The sequence below is a fragment of the Neolamprologus multifasciatus genome, chromosome 3 (assembly GCF_963576455.1).
Source record: "Neolamprologus multifasciatus chromosome 3, fNeoMul1.2, whole genome shotgun sequence".
NCBI lineage: Eukaryota > Metazoa > Chordata > Actinopteri > Cichliformes > Cichlidae > Neolamprologus > Neolamprologus multifasciatus.
Genome location: NC_140441.1, coordinates 43,169,658 through 43,183,863, shown reverse-complemented (window position 1 = coordinate 43,183,863; position 14,206 = coordinate 43,169,658). Strand labels below are relative to the sequence as shown.

General features: G+C 38.3%; 1 protein-coding gene and 2 long non-coding RNA genes across 3 annotated transcripts in view; 1 reads left to right on the top strand and 2 right to left on the bottom strand.

Moving 5' to 3' along the window:
- Nucleotides 1-14,206, bottom strand: part of nrxn2b (neurexin 2b) — a 728,828-nt gene that overhangs the window by 187,349 nt on the left and 527,273 nt on the right.
- Nucleotides 1-14,206, top strand: part of LOC146523309 (uncharacterized) — a 431,764-nt gene that overhangs the window by 367,126 nt on the left and 50,432 nt on the right. The window lies entirely within an intron of this gene.
- The window catches only part of LOC146523310 (uncharacterized), an 86,164-nt gene that overhangs the window by 49,959 nt on the left and 21,999 nt on the right, over nt 1-14,206 (bottom strand). The gene's annotated exons all lie outside the window — the stretch shown is intronic.

Genomic DNA, 14,206 nt, shown 5'->3' with positions numbered 1-14,206 from the left:
TTTTAAATGTATTTGACAGTACATATGCATATTTAGATTGTTAAAATACATTCACAAATGTATCATGATTGCACAAATATTTGTCCGTTATGTGAAGGATTGAACTGTTAAATTCAAATGTAATGCTATGGAGAAATATATAACATGATTCCTATAAACTCTGTTTACATCAAATAATTTTTACTATTATTTTTATTTTAACGTGGCTCAAGAATTGGGCGTTCGCCTTGTGATCAGAAGGTTGCCGGTTCGAGCCCCGGCTCGGACACTCTCAGTTGTTGTGTCCTTGGTCAAGACACTTCGCCTACCACCTACTGGTGAGGGGCCGATGGTGTGATATGGCAGCCTCGCCTCTGTCAGTCTGTCCCAGGGCATGCAATCCATTATTATTTAAACCAACTGTTAACTGTATACTTCTGTACATTTAAGTATTATTATTCATATTGCTGCATTCATTGACCTTGTTTATAGGTAATTTCATTGTTTGATCACATTAAAATGTTCCTGATTTAATGTTTAAAAGCACTTGAAAAAGGCAAAATCCCATGTAAAATTAGGGCAACAAACTGCATTGCCATTACTGAAAATAACCGTATTTTTATGGGAAAGTTATTTTCTGTTATTTCATGGTATTATTTTGGCGCCCCAGCTGCCAGAATATTACTGTTTTTCTAGGATTTTTTTTTAAACAGTGTACAGAACGTGCTCAAAATGCTTTAACCTACTACTATATACATCCGCTGACCATATACATAATCAGTGAGAGCAGCATCAACATTTACTTTTGTTCAGAAACTACGATGCTCCTCCAGTGTCAGACACACAGTGTAATCACTCGCAACTGCTGGGGAGAGTGGGCGTTTGTACACCGTGAAAAAAAAAATCCTAAAAAAACAGTAATATTCTGGCAGCTGGGGCGTCAATAAATACCATGAAATAACAGAAAATAACTTTCCCATAAAAATACGGTAATTTTCAGTAATGACAAAACAGTTTGTTGCCCTAATTTTACATGGGATTTTGCCTTTTTCAAGTGCTTTTAAACATTAAATTAGGAACATTTTAATGTGACAATGAAATTACCTATAAACAAGGTCAATGAATGTGGCAATATGAATAATAATACTTAAATGTACAGAAATATACAGTTAACAGTTGGTTTAAATAATAATGGATTGCATTCATATAGCGCTTTACAATTCCCCTCTGGCCATCACCAGTAGGTGGTAGGTGAAGTGTCTTGCCCAAGGACACAACGACCAAGCGTGTCCGAGCCGGGGCTCGAACTGGCAACCTTCTGATTGCAAGGCGAACTGCCAAGTCTTGAGCCACGATCGCCCTAAATAACAATAATAATAATTATTATTTGTTGTAAAAAAAAGTTTATAAGAATCATTTTATATATTTTTCCATAGCATTACATTTGAATTCAACAGTTCAATCTTTCAAATAACGGACAAATATTTGTGAAATTATGATACATTTGTGAATGTATTTTAACAATCTAAATATGCATATGTACAGACAGATACATTTAAAAAACAAGATTTACAGTGATTTTTACATTTGAAATGTAAAATCACAGTCTATATATGTGAATTTAATGATATTCTAGAAGAACAGTAAAAAACTGTAAAATACACAGTAAAAAACGTTTATATTACAATTTCTTTTTACAGTGTAGTATTCTTTTCAGCCAATATTTAGTTAACAAAGCATAACAGCCTCTGCTGGTGAATTCCCAAGGCGACTTACCACAACTCTGCTCCTCTTTCTCAAATGCAACTTTACTACATTTTCAACTTTTTTTTTTCCTAACTGTTCAACACCTATGACCAGTGCAGCGCTCAATAGCAACCGAAAGAGCCTCCAGGGAAAGACATTTGACTTTTTGGCTATTTTGTGAGAACAAAGACTTTCATCACATTTTTTACTGGTGGTAGCAGCAGAAGCATCCATCAGCAATACAACAAATTCCCCCAGACGGTCAGAAATAAGCTAAACTAACAAGAAGGTCTTCACAATGTTTTTCCATAAAAATTATAGCTAATCAAAACGATGGAAGCTTCAATCCCAATCTCATGCTTTGAGAAGTAACCAGTCCTGTTTCAGAACACAGAATAATACAATGTCCATGCATATTCCCATATCAACTTCTAACGTGAGTACATGCAATGTACCGTATGATGCCTGTCAAGCAGAGATGCCTCTTGAAAGACAATCTCGCCCAACACAGGCATGCAATATCCACTCATCCCTTCTCAAACCCTCAAACTGCCCCCGAGCTATAATAGGCTTGCTTTTGTAGAAAAGACATCTGTGTCACGCACTAATTGGACACATGAAAAGGACTCGTGGCGCCCTTGCACCACCCCATCAGTTTCCATGATAGCACCTGCTGTGGCTGTCTCTGAGTGATTCCACGCTCACACAGGTATGTTGTTATGCGTGTGTGTGTAGATCAGCCCATTCCCCATTAGGATTTTTCATTCTTCTGCTCTTTTCACTGACCTTCATTTTAATCAAGCGCTATCAGTGTGGAGTTTGGTAAAAGCACACCCAGAGTAGGCAGGAATGGGAGAGAATGGAGAGGATAGGTAAGGAATACAGAGAAGGGGATAAGTGTGCGTTGGAAAAGCAACAGGGGGAAAGATAGTTCATCACCTTTCCTAACCCCGGATTAATAGAAAAGATGGGGACTGGGTGGGGATGCAACATGCTAATGAGCTGCAGAGATAATTATCCATTTATATGTTGATGTGTTTATTTATTAATCTGTTTGCCTTCTTGTTTGTTTATTTAATTTTTGAGGGAATTTAAATTGAGAGCTCACGCAGAGATTAGGCTCCAATAGGTGTGATTGATAATTTAAATGTTTTCCAAATGGGAGAGTTCCTTTAAAATAAGCTTGCATACATTATTTTAGTAATTTACAAACAGAGAAAGAGCTGGAGAGTACATTTCCATAAGCAGCTGCTAAATTATGCCCAAAGCAAAATCTACTAATGCTGTTGCTATGTGGGCTTTAGGCTGATAATATCGTGCATGACAGCAACGTTACACATATCATACCAAACTTGACTAAAGTTAAATAAGACAAGAAAGCAACTACAATGCATATTTTGTCAACATCCACATATAATTCAGAGTTTTTCAGAGCCTTGAAAAACTCCCCCCCTTGCGTATATAACCATACAGATACCCAGCTGACTCCTTCATACAGGCTGTCAAACGTAATCAGACTGGAAGCATCTGTTGGACTCTTTGTCCCTTTTACACTAAACCAAACTGTGCCAAACTCTCTTCAACGCTTCGACTATTACGTTTCTTTTCATCTCCAGCCTTAGCAAGTGTCTCCCAACATGACTGAACAGACAGACCGTGCAGCCGGAAAACAAGCAGCCATTTGGAAGCAGGAGGAGAGTGGAGATGACACAGTAGCAAGAGGGGAATGAGCTAGCATCAATTTCAGCTGAGTTAAGCCAATGAATGGATGAATGGAAAATAGCACACAGGGGGTTTAAGAACCCAGCAAAACGCAGATATAGATGGATAATAATGACCTGAACACACTGTGCTCTACTGTGGAGTCCAACTTTTCTCTGGCCACCCCATTGTGATTCATTTGCTATCCAGTCATATTTTGCGATCTTTAAGCACAACTAAAACTGCAGCAAATCCAACTGCAATCTAAAACAAAAACTGGAACATTAAAAAACTCCCCACTTTCCGTTTGTGCTGTCTGTTATAACAGGGCAATGATGGAATCACTTAAAAATCTCTCCCCTTCATTTCAGTTGCACTTGGGAATCTCAGACAGGTACATCTGGTATGAACTGGTATGAAAAGGACATTTTCCGGCTGAAATGAACACTGATATGGATTTGAATTCAAGACATAATGTGCTGGTAAGATGCACATGAAGCATACACAGATAAAAATCATTATTTGTAACATTCTCAAGAGGACTTTTGTAGCTTACCCATAAATTACACCGTGATTATGCATATTGACAAACAATTTGAGCATGGAATAAAAAAATACAATTTATGTTAAGTTGAAAAAATAAAACAGCGATCAGATAAGGGTGATCGGGCTGCAAAAACAAAGACGATTTTCTCAGTGGTGCATTAGATTCTTGTCACAATTAATTTGGATCATGGCTAGAAAGCCTGAACTTGATATACATGCAATCCTCGTGCTAAGGGCTGGAACAGCAGGCGTAGGAGGGGCTGCTACCCAACCGGGAGATGGTAGCATCAGTACATCAGTATATGTAAGGCAGGGAAAGACCCCGCCCTGTGGCCTGGGCCTGACTACACCTGACTACAGTCAACAAAAGAAGTGAGGAGATGAGACTGTGGCAAAGCAGTAAACTGGAATATATGTCCTCAGATTTCTATGCTCTCACTTCAAAAAAGTGAAAGATGTGCTAACAGTAAACTTTGTTTAGGTTTGATGCATGCAGTACAATGGAAACTTATCCTGATCACATCTCCTGCTACTGAATGAGCTTTTGCTGCTGTGGCTCCAAAATTTGACAACGCATGTTAGGCAGGCTTCTTTAATACACTTTTTATGTACCTTAATACTGTTAACTTCTACAGCTCTTATTTGTGCCTTTATCTTTGACTTTATGGCCTGTGCTTTTCTTTTATGTTTGTTTGCTTTGGGTTTTTTTTGTCTAGCAATATTTTTATGCGCTTCATAAATAAAGTGCTATGTTATTGTCTTAAACATACAAAGCATAAAAGCCATAGCCAAAGTACAGACTTCTGAAACCTAACCTAAGATCTTTGCACATATTTTTGAACAATGCGCTCAGTAAAAGATAAATATCCTTGGCAATGATTTCCTTTTTTTTGTGACAGTGTGATGTGGGAATTCTGCTGTATTCATGCCAGACTCCATATAAACACTAGGAATTAGTACATGCAGCTGCTATTATGACCAAATACAAGAAAGCGTGTGTGGTTGAATTTATATTAATAAGGACCTCTCAGCCTTTTGAAATGAATTCCCAACTCCCAAACCGTGTAATAGAGTGAAGCACAGCCTGGCAGGCTTTACTGGAGAGAAAACATCTCTATTTATATCATCAGCCCTGTGGCCTAAATATTTAGTGAAGAGCCTGCTTCAAAGAAGGACCTCAGAAGTGACGCCCAGCCCAAGGCTAAAGTACTTACAATTTGTTAAATATCATATTTTAAAAAAAAACCTGTCAGGTCACACAGTGAGGTCATCAGGTAGGTTCTAGTATTCTTCTAATTCTGGTTATTCCACCTATAACAAATGCATAGGAAATAAAATAATGACGCCCCTGTAATGTTATTTTATGCTGATTAGAAGTGTATTCATTAGAATTGGTAATGGTAAAAATAAAGGTGTTTGTTAGTGAGGAAAGAGGGCGAGGAACGACGATTTGGCAGTTATTAATTCATATTTGCTTGCAGTTGATTTTATGCAAGCTCTGTAACTGATGTTTCTAGTTCTCTCGTCACTTGTGGTCTTTAACCCAACTGCCCTTGACTCTCTTTGCACTCGAGTGTGCTACAATAAAACCCACAGAAATGGATTTTGTCTTTATGGAAAAGAAACCTGCACACTTCTGCTCTTTGTCCTTCGTACAGCTGCTTTCAAATTGAATTTAGTTGTGAAGGAGGGTCATCCACTCCAACATCCATATTAAAAAGCAAAGATTCTGCACAGAGAAAATCCATTCATTGGTGTCAAAAGATTTCACCATCAAGAATGAGCTCTGAGGAGTAAATGCTGTGATGCAACTTTAGTACTTTCCCAATTACCGAACTGTGAACATCTTTGACGCCCACAGCCTGGAAAAGCCTGAGCACATATGCCATACGCTACAAATCATGCTGCATTCACAGTCATTTTGCCTTGACAAAATGTAATAGCTCATCTGGTATTCATGTTTTATTCCCGCTTTTCTCAGACATACCTCCAGATTGCCACAATGACCCTTTATTATTTTTCTATTTTCCCACTGAATCTATGGTGATACTTCAACTTCATTCGTTTCTTGCATAATGACCTGCTCGCTCTCGCCCCTGCTCTATTCCTCTCCCCCACTTATCTACCTCCCCCTCTTGCTTGCTTCTCTCCTGCGCCCTGATACGCTCATACATATACATGTCATCTTCCCTACAGAGGGGCGCGTGCGTTAAGCACAGCTTGGAAATTAATGAGCAATGTGGCGGTCCCAAGAACACTACAACACTACTACCCCGTTAGCTGAGGGAGTAGGGAAGCTTAAAAGTGATGTAAATATTAGATGGAAATGGATGTTTGTGCGAGTGTACATATACTTTAGCTAGATATATATTAAAGCAAGTTCTAAAATAACACAACCGCAACTTCAAAAAAGTGAGATGTAAATTTCTCATAACGAAGGATATATAAAAATCAAAGCACAGACGATCTTATTCTATAACCCCAATCAAGACTGGATCCCTAACATATCACATTTGTAACAGCAGTTGTGTAAATATTTTTATTTTTCAACCACTTCAACACTATATAGTGCAGAAGTGGTTGAAAAATAAATCCAGATGAGTGGCCATAGGGTTCAAATATGGCGTTGGGTACCGCATAACTTTGCGTGCACATGGGAAAAACTACTGTAGGTAGATATCCTAAATAAATTAGCCAAAAATAAGGAAAAACATACTCAGAGCATGTGCAAGAATCAAAGAATACTATACAAAGCAAAACATATGTGTTACTTCTAATCGAGGCAAGAGAAAAGATTTTTGCAAAAACTGAGTTCATAGTGTTAACATATTTCCAATATGACAGGAAATCTACTAAAGATTGACTGAGACTCTAGCAACAGAATGATACCCACTATCCCATATTATGTAAAAGCTGTATTGAAAGGAGCAAAAACATGTAAAGTCTTAATTTTCTCTTACAACCAAGCATTGCCTGCCTTGCTTTTCCTGATAGAACGTCACTGCAATATATTATATATCAAGTAAAGGCACATTACTTATTGTTAAAGTTTGATGTCTGAATCAAACTGATCTTGAGGTTGAACTCACGAATGACGGCCATGTAACTGAAAGGAAAGTCCATGAATGAAACTCTTACTTTTCACAGCTCTATTAATCCAAAATCTCTTTATTGAGCCTTTATTGAGGCCACGGTTCTTTCATTTTAACATTATATATATTAGACCAAAGACGACTTCCTCTCCAATGACTCTTTCCACACCCTCCCTTTCTTAAATTCCCTTGCCTGTGTCTTTCTCATAGATAGGGATGGGTATCGTTTAGGTTTTATCCGATACCGGTACCAAACCGGTACTTTTGAAACGGTGCCGGTGCTTAAACGGTGCTCAAACCGGTGCTCAAAGAATGGAGAACACAAAATTGGTCGAAAAACCTCTCATGTTCAGCTGTTTTTTTGTAAAAAGATAACAATGTTAGCTTTTTCTGCAGCTATGGGGCATATATGGTATCACTCTTGGCTGGAAGCAGTGCTTAAACAATGGAAAAAACACAAACTTTGTCCAAAAACCTCTCATGTTTAGCTGTTTTCCACTTTTTCTTTGATCATTTTAGCCTTTTTGGCCAGGATGAAGGGAGTATCTGCCGTCAAACAAGAAGATAGCTGCATGTAGCTATGACGGTGTTTGCTAGTTCACCTTACATGCATTCATTTAATAACATGGTTAGCCCTACTCAACCTAAATTACACACGAACAACATTAAGCTACTCACGCAGAGAAGAACGGCTGCTGCTGCCATCATCATCCGTCATCATCATCATTTCTGCTACACTGGCAGGGCTAGGGGCCAGGACTCTACTCTTCGGGTTTTTGGGAGATGTTGCAAACTCCGGGTCCGATAACAGGCACCACACCCGCAGTAGATGTGCACGGTGTGAGGTCTCGCAGCAAGCTATCAAATATGGCGCATTTCTCGGCTTTTAAAAGAAACGCCAGGTGTTTCATCGGATTTGAGGTGTTACCTCCTTTGACAGTATCACAGTATCAGCTTAAAGCACTTGTTGCAGGCTGCTGAGTTTGCATATTTTGCTGTGAAGTATAGCCAGACTTTTGACCGCTTCGCCTTGGGCATTTTTAATCTGTAGCTCTGCTCTAAAAGAACATACCTACCTGGACCCGCCTACTATCCTCGGAAACGTAAAATGATTGGCTAGAATCTAAAGTGTATCACAGCTCAGGAAAAAAAAAAGCACCGAAATGTGCGCTGCTTTTCGGTCTGGTTACTACCGTTTATGACAGAACCGGTGCCATCATGGCACCGGATACCCATCCCTACTCATAGATGCTACATTCAGTTAACTTCATCGTGTTTTCAACCTCTATATCAACCTTCTGTCTCCCTCACTTTCTTCCAGCATTTTTTCCCATTTTTCTTTCTTTCACCAGTCTCCGTATCTTTAAAGGAAGCATCAGAACCAATACATTAAGATAAATGAGCCAAAAAAGCAAAAAGATAGAAAGGATAAAACTAAAAAAAAACATGCATGCACACATACCCCAACACACACACACACACACTAAGAGTTAACTTCCACTCTGAACTACCAGCAATCCAACAAATGTATCTGTGTGTGACACAGAGATAACACTAACCCAGACAGCTCTGTTCTGCACCCGCAGGCTGCCTACCGCTCCCTCCCCCCCCAAGTCATAATTGCTGGTATTAAATCATACAAACTGGCACTTTAATCCATTAGATGCACTTAGACAAAGATGCACCCATGAAAACATCCTTGAATTTCAGAGTCATACAAAACATAAAATAACATTTTGGAAATCAAATGTCAAGAGAGTAATTGTCAGCTATCGAGGGCGTAAACAGAAACCCTTCTCGCTCGTGGTCATTATCGAGAGTTAATATCGCCGCAACAATACTGTCAAAAAGTGACAGTGAGATTATTGAGTCTACTGAAGAAGACGTTGTGGTCATTTAGCCTGCCAAAACATGAACATAATCATTAAGTGCTGTGTGGTTTTTGCTCAAATATGAGTGGCTGAAAGTGTTTTTTGCATGTACTTACTTACAAAGCTGTTAAACTCTCATATACACAAGCACGCAACAAGCGCACACACAAGCATGCTTTATCCATTATGTAGAATACTATATTATTAATTACACTCAGGAGGCAACGCCTGTCTGACTTAGAAATCACCTTGCCTTTGAAAGCCACGTACATTACTTTTATACACAAATAAAAGCAAACTTCTTAGAGACACGCACACTTCCACCTCACACACATCTGACAGGTCTCATGCTGCGAACATCAGCGTTTTGTCAGAGGGAGATCCTCTTCCTAGTGCTAAGAGGATTGGCTGGCTAAAACCAGTGACTTTGAAGGCTGCAAACACCCTGATGAGGACTTTAGGAAGAAAGAGAGGGTGAAGTCAGTGGAGCTGCAAAGCTGAGAGAGAACCTGAACTGCGGTTAATAATCGTGCTATAGTATAAAGGCTACTATCCAGCACAGTGACAGAACAGCTTGCTAGTATGCTGAGTGAAACTTTATCTGTAGGCAAAGCATTAGCCTTCATCCATTCAGAGGGGAAGGTTATCTTTCTTTTGTGCAGCGTACTCTCACTGTGTTCATCTTTTAAGACTTCATAATGGCTGCAGAGGGACTTTTGGACTTTTTGTCTGTCTTTTGACAATAAAAGAATAATAAAGGGAAGTGATTCGCATTAAGTTCTGATACCATTTCCGCAGGTAGTATAATTTTCTAGTGAATACCACCATTAGCATAGGGATGGTACCCTATACTTAAAGACAACAGATAATAACTTTCAAAATGGCATTTCCTGCAAGACATCTTCCTTTGTGGCTTGTTCGCATGTGGAATTCAAAAGGAAGAAAGTGGGTAAAAGCTCTGAAAAATAAAGCAGACATGGGAGCTGTGCAGTGTCTAGAAGTAGAAAGATTCAATGAGCTGTTCCCAGGTATCACTGTGAAACTCAGCATGTTAATCAGTGTGCTGCCCAGCTGCCACAACTACACTTTTTGTGTGTCTGTTTGCATAATGATATGTTAAATGTGGGTGTTTGCCTGTTAGCTTGTATCTAACATGCCTCCGCACCTGTGCAGGTTGTGCTCTTTGTGACAGTGAACTGCTACCAATTCTCTCATCAGTGGTGGTCCAACGCACCCCATGTGTTCCTACAGATGAGTGCTTAGTGCAGCTAAGCATCACACGCATAAGGAGATCCAGATCTGTGCAGATTTTGAACCATCCCTTTGTGCTTTCTAAATTGGTTTCATTAGACTGTACGATGTGGCACCAAGACACACCTTACACAAAAGTCAACAGTTTATGCCACTTGTGAGCACTTTTAACGATAGGCCTTTTTCATTGCAACACTAAAATGTAGTCTAAGTTTCATCACACAGCTCTCCTTAACTGTCTTTTTTTAAGGCAAACACAGTTTTCACTGATTCCATACATCATTCACAAGGCCCACCACATGAACCGTGAAATAACTGCCAAGAAATTATTATTTTTTTAAACTCTTGTGTTTATTGAAGCTAATGACATTTTTAAAAAGAAATTAAGCATCAGTTTCCATATATGCATCTGTTTTGCAATTTTACTGCTCACAGCTTGTTTTTATTAAACAAAAGTACAACAAATGTACGGAGGTTTGGGTTATTATAATGATGGAGAGGTTTCAAAAACTCATGTATCAAGTTAAAAAGGTGCGCAACACTGAAACTAGCTAACATTTGTGGAAGATTTTAAGAAGTAGCACTATAGGCCTATAAAAAGAACGAATATGATATAGAGCAGAGAAGAAATATCTACAAATAAAACAGCTGATTTTACTACAACCCCAAGGCCCATTTCTGTCCTAATCTATCCAAGTATGTAAGCCATTTCCACATATCCATTTTTTAAATTCTCAACAGATAAGATACCAGCATCCTTGTACAATGCATTATGCCCAGATGTCTCTCTGCAGAACAGCATTAGGCATCTAATGTAGCTTTCTGCACCACAGCTCTGTGTTTTCCCCATTTCCCCATCAACCTTCCTGTTCCATATGGTTATATCCATCAAGTACCTAGCCATCGATCAGCCTTGGCGTTACTTTCTTCTCTGTCTGCTTCCTAGGTTGAGCTCATAAAACATCCGAGACATTATTGTGCATTAGACAATAAAGATGTGCTGGAGGGAAAACCCATTAGCTTCTATAGAGAGAGGTGGCATGAATAGAAATGTCTAAGGTCTTGACTGAGATGATCCATCTCGCTCTCTTGGGTCGACGTGCAACAGCTTTTGTGCTGTTAAACCAGAGTCAACTTTCTGAGGGTGCGGGTGGATTAGCATGTATCTCAGATAATGTCTTTATATGCATGACTCTCATTAATATGACATGGAGGGAAGCAGTTAGGAGGATTTTTCTCTAATCTGTTTATTCTACAGTGAAGCACTCTGCTGTTGAAATGCTGGCCACTAATGACTGGATTGCCATATCATGTAATATTTATATCAACGTTCCTACAGTGGATAATACTCCTTCATTTTGCTGGTCATCATTGTGCATTTTTTTGCTTTTCAGCCTAGAATCAATGCCCTAATCCTGTCCTTCAACATATCCTTTTACCTTTTCAGCTGCTGTTTAAAAATGTAAGTGACACATGATAAAGTTACAATGCACTACATTTGAAATGTAGCATGCCATTTATATGCAGTCCTTGATTTCCTATTGTCATCCTTCTATATAGCTTCCTCCAATAAGAGGATCAGGACATAAATTATAAATAACCTCCTTCTACTACTGCAGGGATTTATTATATCCCAATCTAAGAAGAAGGCTGATTACATTTTTGGGGGACTTTGCTTTAAGTTTGTAGTTTAATTCCACTTTTTTATGGGGTCCTAAAATAAAATATGAGCAAAAATGATTCAAAAGAGAAATATATCATAATGTATATTATGCTGTTTAAAAAAAAGAAAAAAAAGCGGGGTTACAAATGTTAAAGACCATGCAAATCGTTGGCTGGAATTAAGCATATTAAGCCTCTGGGAAGCTGGAAGCAGAGCTGCAGACCTTTACTACTGTTAAACATTTATTTATGCAGGACAGTCAACTGAGCATGCATGCTCTTTTACAGCTACACTCTGACATTCATACAGTTCTACTGGGAGCTGCCCAGAAAGATTAGAGACTGCTAATGCTGGTCAGAGCACTGGCATGCTGCAACAGTTGGTTATATGCCTTGGCTGCCTCTCTCTTGAGATAACATTGGTATTCTTCCTTCTCTGCCACAACCAAGCGTCTGTGGCCTCGAGGTTACTCAGAGTGTAAACTTATTTCTACTGTCAAGTCTTATTCATCCAGCTGGTTATTTTCTCCGTCTTCGTCACAGCTGCCAGATTTGCCTCTGTTTGCCTCACATAATTCTCCTCTCTTGCACTGTTTTTCATTTCAGCACTCAGACTAATGTATGCTCTTCTGTGAAATAAGGCATGATCTCAAGGGAAGGGTCCCCAGGCAAAAGGGCAACACACTCCGTTTCTCTCTTCCTCATATATTTTTAATGGGGATGTAGTTTATTTATATGGCCACATGAAGAGAGAGACTTGAAGAGTAGTCTCTGTTATTCTACATTTGTGATGTGTATGTGAAAACAATGCAACGGGCCCCATCGAATCGAATGAATGACTGGGCATGCAGTTTATTATTATTTTATTTCGATAAATTTTTAAAAAGTTTGATTCAAAGATAAGATAAAAGATACAACTTTTTCAAAGTTACATTTTATATTCAGTTGAAATTGATTTTAAAAGAAAACTGTAAGAACACAATAAGTGCTTTGACTAACATGAACCTTATCAATTGTGACAGTAAAAGTCCCATTTAAAATGACATATGAGGCAGTAACTGCAATGTGCTGATTTTATTTGGAGACCTTTGCTACATTATGTGTCCCTGTTTCTCCATCTCTTTTCTTTTTATCATCAGTGATAAAGAGAAAAAGTCATAAAAATACCCATAAAAAATGTCTAAACTACACATAACCATACTGTAAATTAATTGCATGTGTTATTTTCTGAAAAAGCTCTTCAGCACTAGTGAAATCTCAACTTCTTAACTATATAAGTAAGTGCGGAGCAGTTATTATATATCAAATATGAACTTTATATAACTTTGCTCACTGACACATCTTATAGCCTTAAAATATTTTTTTTCTGAAACATCAGAAATACTTCTAAGACAAATGAACAGCATGTTGTCTCAGGGTTGATCACGATAGTTTTTCAGTTCTTTAGACGCCTACCACGCACCGTGTTGACTTCACAGTTGAAAAGCTTTCCTACCATAAGGCACCGCTTCAAAGTAGCTTTCATTCCTCTGATCACAGCATACCGAGTTCGAATTCCCTTTCATGCTGTGTCCCAAACTTTGACCTTTTTGTCCACCATTCCATCTGATGTGTCCTTTCCCTCCACATCCTCATCTGTTTCATCACTTTCAGTGGTCACCGTGCCTGATATAATCTCTAAAGTACTTTTCTGGGGTATTTTGGCACGAAATATAGAGTATACATGTTTCTGGTGCTCCTTCTGAGCCATAATGCTAATATTTAGTGGAATTTGCAAGTTAAGTAAATAGTAAACTGCAACAAGTCTTAATATACTGTTCATGTGAGCAGCTGTGTGACAGAGTAAACTAGCAAACTGCTAGTTTACTCTGTCACACTGAGATGTTTCAGATCACATTTCAATCACATTTTAATATTAGAAAAAAATAACCTGAGCGGATACAAAATGTAGCTTTAAAACTATGATTTAATTTCCTAAAGAAAAAGAAACTTATGCAAAACTAATTGCCTCTTAAAAAATAATAACTGGTTGTGCCATCCTTTTTAACACAAGGTCAGGTAGGTTTGGGTAGCTTAATAAATGAAATCATAATTTCAAACCTGCATTATGTATTTACTCAGATGATCTTTCTCTAATATTAGAATTTGGTGTTCTGAAATATGAAAAATTGGCAATAAGTAAATCAGGAAGATTTTTATAGCACACTATGAGCTACAGCCAATGCATACAATATCAAGTCCCTCATACATCTTTCTGTGTATGTTGAAATCAGCAGTAACCCATATAGACGTTGGCTCTATCCATGATTCATACAGTGTCTTTTTTAAAAAAATACATTGCATCTACTCAATCGTATA